Below are 9,116 nucleotides of genomic sequence, written 5' to 3' on the forward strand. Positions count from 1 at the left end.
TTTGCACCACATTTAAATATACATGCCGATTTAGCTAGTACAGCAGCCATCTTCCTCAAGATGCGTCATCTTTTTCGTTTGCTTATTGGCCACCGTTTAATGTCAGCCGCAGGACGACACCACGCGGTTCATGGAAACTGCAACGCCGGGCGTATTCAAGCTGTCTTGATATGACTTGCGAGCGCGTATGTTCAAAACCATATGACATAGTTTTTATCTGTAATCAATTCTGACTAAATCTTGAATACTTTAGGACGAACATGGATTAACCATGTTGATTAACCATGATATGATATATCATTCCAATGGTCTCCGGATCGACCAGGAGACCCCGCCCCGAGTCGCAAGAATGACAGCTAGAAGACGCTTCGCGTTGAGACGTAGTGACCCTGCAGCTCTTGACCGGAACCGGTAATGTGCTCTTGGTGTTCACTCAAGGGACCCCTTGCTCGGAAGGAAATAAGGGGCCTCATCATTGTTGAGTATAGTGGAGGTCTTATTACTGTTGAAAAGAGTAGGTCGAAATTAATTTAAAGAAAAGGAGCAAGGCCATCACATGTTTGCGCAAGAACGTTCATTTTTTCAAGCTGGATTAGAAAAAAATGCACCAAAAGGTTTAAACATGCCCGCCCGCAACCTCGAGAGCATGGACAGCCATGGTCTGCGTTGCAGCTTCCGTAAAACCGAACGGCGTCAGCAACTGCAAGTGTCAGCAGACGGCGGGCGCAGTGTTAATCTGTCCTCTGGACAGATTAATAGTAACAAAAGCATAAAAAATAGAGGATCTACCTTGTCTCTTCCAGTTCCACCACCAGGTTCCAACACCACTTCACGGTGTTTTAAGGGCCAATCCGTTCTTATCATCAGCCTAAAAATCGTACGCGTGAAATATGCTCCCAGACCGTCTTGTAGATGCAAGATTTGATTCCTTGAAGCGTTTAAAGGTACTCCTGTCAGAAACGTCATCACTTTCGTCCACCCGTTGGCCGCGGCTCAGTATTAACGGTTGAGCCGACGCTGCGCGGCCTGCAGAGACTGCAACGCCTGGCGTCGAGGTTTTATTGGACTAAGATTTGCGGGTACGCATGCTCAAAATTGTGTTACATAACTTTTATTACCCACCGATTCAAGTGTTTAAAGATGATTATTTCAGAACCGTTATCATTTTCGTCCGCCGGAGGACCATGACGAAAATTAACCACATAGAGAGGTAAGATTTGCAAGCGCGCATGTAACTACGTTACATGAACTGCGTCACTAGTAGATTCTGACTAAATGTTAAACATTTCCAGACAAACATGGCTTGGCGATGTTAATACACATTGTTTACCACTCGATATACAAGCAAAATTTTCATCCTCAAATTTTGATCATACATATCGATCTGCAGTCTATCTTCGCCATGTCCTCAATGCCTGTAGAACGTAGATAGACATTTTAAAGTGCCTCTGAATTCCATCGGTTTAGAACGAGTCCACTAGGTATTTGCAAATTAAGGACACCGGTGATTTATTCCATGCGGTCGTTAAACGCTTGATTCATGCGGTTTATTGATCTTCACACGCGTTCGGGTGGGAGTTCAAATTGACTCGCCCCTGAAGTTTTCCCAGAATGGTTTCCGAACGGCGCGGCGCAGCTGCGCCTTTTTTTTTGAACATCTGTAGAAAATTGAATAGTGGATCGTTTGGCATAAACAATTTAGATGTACGTTGTAATGTCACTGATCTATGGCAGGTCAAAGTCAGGCCATGGCCAGGCCAGCGAGGTCCGTTTCAAGGGAATCGTTCAATCTGATCCAACATTGGAGTGTTAGACGAGGCCATACATCTCTGAGATGCTTTCTTAGGCAAAACAAATATTCAATGAGCAAATTACGTTGACCTAAGGTCAGGCACAAAGGTCAGATCAAGGTCAAAACCAACCTGCATATTGCTATAGGGCTGGCTGTATGAGATAGTTTCTGGAGCTCATTTCGAATTTATTGATAGCGGGAACCACATCATACATCCTCCATGGACTTATTAAGGGTCATAATAGGCCATTGCCATAAAATAGCCTAGGTCAACGTGTTGTGTTTAGAAACACACTGTCTAGCGTAATCTTTTTTGTTTATTGAAATGCAAAACTCAGAGCAGTCTCGTATGATTGGTCACACGAGACTCGCATGCAGCTCGCATGCAGCTTGCAGACTCGCATGCAGCTCGCTCGTATTCCTTATTAAATGCACTGACAAACACTTCAAATGCGCCAATTCAGGAGAACGTATCAGGAGGTGACACCATGGATCCTTGCACTAACATATAGGCGCTGCCAGGGGTGTAGTTTCCTATTCGGCTGGGTGGGGGGGGGGGGGGTTCAAGCCCCCCATCCCCACCCCAGCTTGGGCTCCAGCCCCCCAACCTTGAGAAGAAAGTGGGCTGTGCCCGGGGTGAAGCTTGTTTGCTGTCGTGATCTGGCGGTAGGCTGTGTCATTTCCACAGCCCAGCACCCCAAACCCATGTTACGAACGTACGCACCTAGAGGCTCCAAGCATAAATGTGAATGTAATTCATTATGTCACAGGGTCATTACGCTATGGGAATACACGGGTACCCGGAGGCCAGCGGATGAAAAGGCCTGAGCAGCGTGCCCTTTCTCTCAAGACCAGAAGTTTATTTCACAATGTGAACGATGCAGCGCAGCAAAAAGCGAGTGCTTTGAACACTGGGATAGCAGGCTCCAAGGTTTTCTGTCAGCTGGAGGTACCGCCAGACGCCTGACATCACCAACCGATCACGACACAGACCAAGATCTCCATTGATCACCATCATGACATAACCAATCCGCTGGCGTGAGGCCTTACACTGGGCTTGGGCGATGCTTCGAGCCGGAGCGGGGTGGGGTGGTGAAGCGCTTGGTGACGACTGGTGCGGTGATGGTGGCGGCGGGAGACACACACACATGGCGCTGGTGGCGGGCTGAGCCCCATTACCACGTGACCACACGCCATGCCATCAGCCTCATCCCCTCCAATGCTCCGCGCGCCTACACGTCCACCAAACGGGGCTAGGCAAACAAAGAGAGGCAGCCGACACCAGAAACGTAGCGTTGGCCCGACGGACAGCTTCTTACTGGACGTCCCCTTGTCGGGCAGCAGTACCCGTTTCCGCAGCTGCGGCGGCCTTCCGGACAGCTGATCACGATCGATTGTGCATGGACGTCATTTGGTCGGGATACCATTCCAACAGGCAAGTGCTCCTGAGGGAGCGACTGGCTGGTCGGCAGGGTGTACAGCAACAGCAGCAGCAGGAGCGCCTGGAACGGCGGCATGTTCAGTCGTCGCTGAACTACATCACCCTCCCACCGGTCACGATCGAAACAAGTGCCCACCGATTGATTCGCGTTATGCTGATATTTCCTAGGAATCTTGATCGACATGCATTTCACACAAATCGTCAGTAGATGGGTTAGAATTACCTGAGACATGCCTGCTCAACCCCGTTTAGTCAGCTAGTATTGATATCTGGGTTTTTACGGAGCTTACTGTATAGTGGTGCTTTTCAACAACTTTTCGCTGTTTTAAAGACGTCAGCCAATAGCCTTATTTACCACACAACCAGACCAATCCCTGTACGCACAATCACCTGACTGCTTGCCATGTTCATCATTCATTGAGATGAAGCACTGCTCACCAAATGCAGTGAGCATGGCGGTCGTAAGGTATAGTTTTGAATGAAGAGCTCATCACACGAGCGGACTCATAAGGAAACGCGAGTTCCGCGAGTGAAATAAAGTGCATGAGTTCGGTGAGCTTTGTGGAGGAGTGCCCGTCCGACATCGCTGATCCATCGTCACTCACCGCCGCGGTGACTCGACACCGGCTGAAGGAGTGTCTGTCTGACATCGCTGATCCGTGATCACTCACCGCCGCGGAGGACTCGACACCGGCTGGAGGAGTGTCTGTCCGACATCGCTGATCCGTCGTCACTCACTGCCGCGGTGACTCGACACCGGCTGGAGGAGTGTCTGTCTGACATCGCTGATCAGTCGTCACTCACCGCCGCGATGACTCGACACCGGCTGGAGGAGGGTCTGTCTGACATCACTGATCCGTCGTCACTCACCGCCGCGGTGACTCGACACCGGCTTGGTCTGTCTGCCATCGCTGATCCGTCGGGTACTCCGCCTTTCAACCGACTGCCGAGGCTGCACAAGTACGACTGAACCGCAGACCAGATGGCTGTTTTTTATAACTCAACACCCGCCCCGCGGCGGCACTTGCGCCATCATAGACGATGCTTGTGTCGTCATAGATGCAGCCGGCGTCACCACAAATGACGCTTGTGTTGTCATAGCTGCAGCCCGCGCCATCATAGATGACGCGGACTAGTCTATCGTAAAGTAGATTACCATAAGCGTTTGCACGCTTTCTTTACTGCGTTTTTCAAAGGCGTAGAAATTTCAGGTAGCTCTCTTTTGCAGATGGGTTTACGTCTCTTGCTGCGCTCAGGGCCGCGACATGGCGCAAACGTCAAAAACGGTCTCCGGCTAAATGGTCTCCCTGGCTCGCGCACATGAGACACGCGGCACGTGCCACATTACAGTCTACACCACCATGGGCGTAGGAACAGGGAGGCTAGGGTTCCCCACTTTTCAAGGTGGGGCGGGGGGGGGGGGGGTACAGCACTTAGTTTCCTCCTCCTCCCCCCCCGAACTGTCAGATTTAGGTTGTGTTTAGCTTACTTTTGCGCCACATTTAAATATATGTGCCGATTTACCTAGTTCAGCAGCCATCTTCCTCAAGATGCGTCATCTTTTTCGTTTGCTTATTGGCCACTGTTTAATGTCAGCCGCAGGACGACACCACGCGGTTCATGGAAACTGCAACGCCGGGCGTATTCAAGCTGTCTTGATATGACTTGCGAGCGCGTATGTTCAAAACCATATGACATAGTTTTTTATCTGTAAATAATTCTGACTAAATCTTGAATACTTTAGGACGAACATGGATTAACCATGTTGATTAACCATGACATGATATATCCTTCCAATGGTCTCCGGATCGACCAGGAGACCCCGCCCCGAGTTGCAAGAATGACAGCTAGAAGACGCTTCGCGTTGAGACGTAGTGACCCTGCAGCTCTTGACCGGAACCGGTAATGTGCTCTCGGTGTTCACTCAAGGGACCCCTTGCTCGGAAGGAAATAAGGGGCCTCATCATTGTTGAGTATAGTGGAGGTCTTATTACTGTTGAAAAGAGTAGGTCGAAATTAATTTAAAGAAAAGGAGCAAGGCCATCACATGTTTGCGTAAGAACGTTCATTTTTTCAAGCTGGATTAGAAAAAAATGCACCAAAAGGTTTTAAACATACCCGCCCGCAACCTCGAGAGCATGGACAGCCATGGTCTGCGTTGCAGCTTCCGTAAAACCGAACGGCGTCAGCAACTGCAAGTGTCAGCAGACGGCGGGCGCAGTGCTGATCTGTCTTCTGGACAGATTAATAGTAACAAAAGCATAAAAAATAGAGGATCTACCTTGTCTCTTCCAGTTCCACCACCAGGTTCCAACACCACTTCACGGTGTTTTAAGGGCCAATCCGTTCTTATCATCAGCCTAAAAGTCGTACACGTGAAATATGCTCCCAGACCGTCTTGTAGATGTAAGATTTGATTCCTTGAAGCGTTTAAAGGTACTCCTGTCAGAAACGTCATCACTTTCGTCCACCCGTTGGCCGCGGCTCAGTATTAACGGTTGAGCCGACGCTGCGCGGCTTACAGAGATTGCAACGCCTGGCGTCGAGGTTTTATTGGACCAAGATTTGCAAGTACGCATGCTCAAAATTATGTAACATAACTTTTATTACCCACCGATTCAAGTGTTTAAAGGTGATTATTTCATAACCGTTATCATTTTCGTCCGCCGGAGGACCATGACGAAAATTAACCACATAGAGAGGTAAGATTTGCAAGCGCGCATGTAACTACGTTACATGAACTGCATCACTAATTAATTCTGACTAAATGTTGAACATTTCCATACAAATATGGCTTGGCGATGTTAATATACATTGTTTACCACTCGATATACAAGCAAAATTTTCATCCTCAAATTTTGATCATACATATCGATCTGCAACCTATCTTCGCGATGTCCTTAATGTCTGTAGAACGCAGATAGACATTTTGAAAGTGCTTCTGAATTCCATCGGTTTAGAACGAGTCCACTAGGTATTTGCAAATTAAGGACACCGGTGACTTATTCCATGCGGTCGTTAAACGCTTGATTTATGCAGTTTATTGATCTTGGCACGCGTTCGGGTGGGAGTTCAAATTGACTCGCCCCTGAAGTTTTCCCAGAATGGTTTCCGAACGGCGCGGCGCAGCTGCGCCTTTTTTTGAACATCTGTAGAAAATTGAATAGTGGATCGTTTGGCATAAACAGTTTAGATGTACGTTGTAATGTCACTGATCTGTGGCAGGTCAAAGTCAGGCCATGGTTTTAGCGAGGTCCATTTCAAGGGAATCGTTCAATCTGATCCAACATTGGAGTGCTAGACGAGGCCATACATCTCTGAGATGCTTTCTTAGGCAACACAAATATTCGATGAGCAAATAACGTTGACCTAAGGTCAGACACAAAGGTCAGATCAAGGTCAAAACCAACCTGCATATTGCTATAGGGCTGGCTGTATGAGATAGTTTCTGGAGCTCATTTCGAATTTATTGATAGCGGAAACCACATCATACATCTTCCATGGACTTATTAGGGGTCATAATAGGTCATTGCCATAAAATAGCCTAGGTCAACGTGTTGTGTTTAGAAACACACTGTCTAGCGTAATCTTTTTCGTTTATTCAAATGCAAAACTCAGAGCAGTCTCGTATGATTGGTCACACGAGACTCGCATGCAGTTCGCATGCAGCATTCTTATTAAATGCACTGACAAACACTTCAAATGCGCCAATTCAGGAGAACGTATCAGGAAGTGACACCATGGATCCTTGCACTAACATATAGGCGCTGCCAGGGGTGTAGTTTCCTATTCGGCTGGGTGGGGGGGGGGGGGGTTCAAGCCCCCCATCCCCACCCCAGCTTGGGCTCCAGCCCCCCAACCTTGAGAAGAAAGTGGGCTGTGTCCGGGGTGAAGCTTGTTTGCTGTCGTGATCTGGCGGTAGGCTGTGTCATTTCCACAGCCCAGCACCCCAAACGCATGTTACGAACGTACGCACCTAGAGGCTCCAAGCATAAATGTGTATGTAAATCATTATGTCATAGGGTCATTACGCTATGGGAATACACGGGTACCCGAGAGCCAGCGGATGAAAAGGCCTGATCAGCGTGCCCTTTCTCTCAAGACTACAAGTTTATTTCACAAGGTGAACGATGCAGCACAGCAAAAAGCGAGTGCTTTGAACACTGGGATAGCAGGCTCCAAGGGTTTTCTGTCAGCTGGAGGTACCACCAGACGCCTGACACCACGAACCGATCACGACACAGACCAAGATCTCCATTGATCACCATCATGACATTACCAATCCGCTGGCGTGAGGCCTTACGCTGGGCTTGGGCGATGATTCGAGCCGGAGCGGGGTGGGGTGGTGAAGCGCTTGGTGACGACTGGTGCGGTGATGGTGGCGGCTGGGGACACACACACATGGCGCTGGTGGCGGGCTGAGCCCCATTACCACGTGACCACAGCCCATGTCATCAGCCTCATCCCCTCCAATGCTCCGCGCGCCTACGCGTCCACCAAACGGGGCTAGGCAAACAAAGAGAGGCAGCCGACACCAGAAACGTAGACTTGGCCCGATGGACAGCTTCTTACTGGACGTCCCCTTGTCGGGCAGCAGTACCCGTTTCCGCAGCTGCGGCTGCCTTCCGGACAGCTGATCACGATCGATTGTGCATGGACGTCATTTGGTCGGGACACCATTCCAACAGGCAAGTGCTCAAGAGGGAGCGACTGGCTGGTCGGCAGGGTGTACAGCAACAGCAGCGGCAGGAGCGCCTGGAACGGCGGCATGTTCAGTCGTCGCTGAACTACATCACCCTCTCACCGGTCACGATCGAAACAAGTGCCCACCGATTGATTCGCGTTATGCTGATATTTCCTAGGAATCTTGATCGACATGCATTTCACACAAACCGTAAGCAGATGGGTTAGAATTACCTGAGACATGCCTGCTTAACCCCGTTTCGTCAGCTAGTATTGACATCTGGGTTTTTACGGAGCTTACTGTATAGTGGTGCTTTTCAACAACTTCTCGCTGTTTTAAAGACGTCAACCAATAGCCTTATTTACCACACAAACAGACCAATCCCTGTATGCATAATCACCTGACTGCTTGCCATGTTCATCATTCATTGAGATGAGACGCTGCTTACCAAATGCAGTGAGCATGGCGGGCGTTAGGTATAGTTTTGAATAAAGAGCTCACCGCACGAGCGAACTCATAAGGAAACGGGAGTTTCGCGAGTGAAATAAAGTGCATGAGTTCAGTGAGCTTTGTGGAGGAGTGCCTGTCCGACATCGCTGATCCGTCGTCACTCACCGCCGCGGTGACTGGACACAGGCTGGAGGAGTGCCTGTCCGACATCGCTGATCCGTCGTCACTCACTGCCGCGATGACTTGACACCGGCTGGAGGAGTGCTTGTCCGACATCGCTGATCCGTCGTCACTCACTGTCGCGGTGACTCGACACCGGCTGGAGGAGAGCCTGTCTGACATCGCTGATCCGTCGTCACTCACCGCCGTGGTGACTCGACACCGGCTGGAGGAGTGCCTGTCTGACATCGCTGATCCGTCGTCACTCACCGCCGCGGTGACTCGACACCGGCTGGAGGAGTGCCTGTCTGACATCGCTGATCCGTCGGGGGCATTTCAATCGACGGCCGCGGCTGCACAAGTGCGACTGAACCGCAGACCGGATGGCTCTTTGCCATGACTCAAGACTCACCCCGCGGCCGCGCTTCCCGCACTTCTCCAGTATACAAAGCGTCAGATCGCGTAACCTATCAAAATAATCGTAGCCTCATTAGTATGATGTGAGCGTTTGCAGGCGACAGATGTCGCCGTCACTCCACTCCACTCGGCCATGACTCCACAGTCGCCGTCAGATTCACCCCATCACATAT

The sequence above is a fragment of the Pollicipes pollicipes genome, unplaced genomic scaffold (assembly GCF_011947565.3).
Source record: "Pollicipes pollicipes isolate AB1234 unplaced genomic scaffold, Ppol_2.1 Scaffold_6138;HRSCAF=7277_pilon_pilon_pilon, whole genome shotgun sequence".
Taxonomy (NCBI): domain Eukaryota; kingdom Metazoa; phylum Arthropoda; class Thecostraca; order Pollicipedomorpha; family Pollicipedidae; genus Pollicipes; species Pollicipes pollicipes.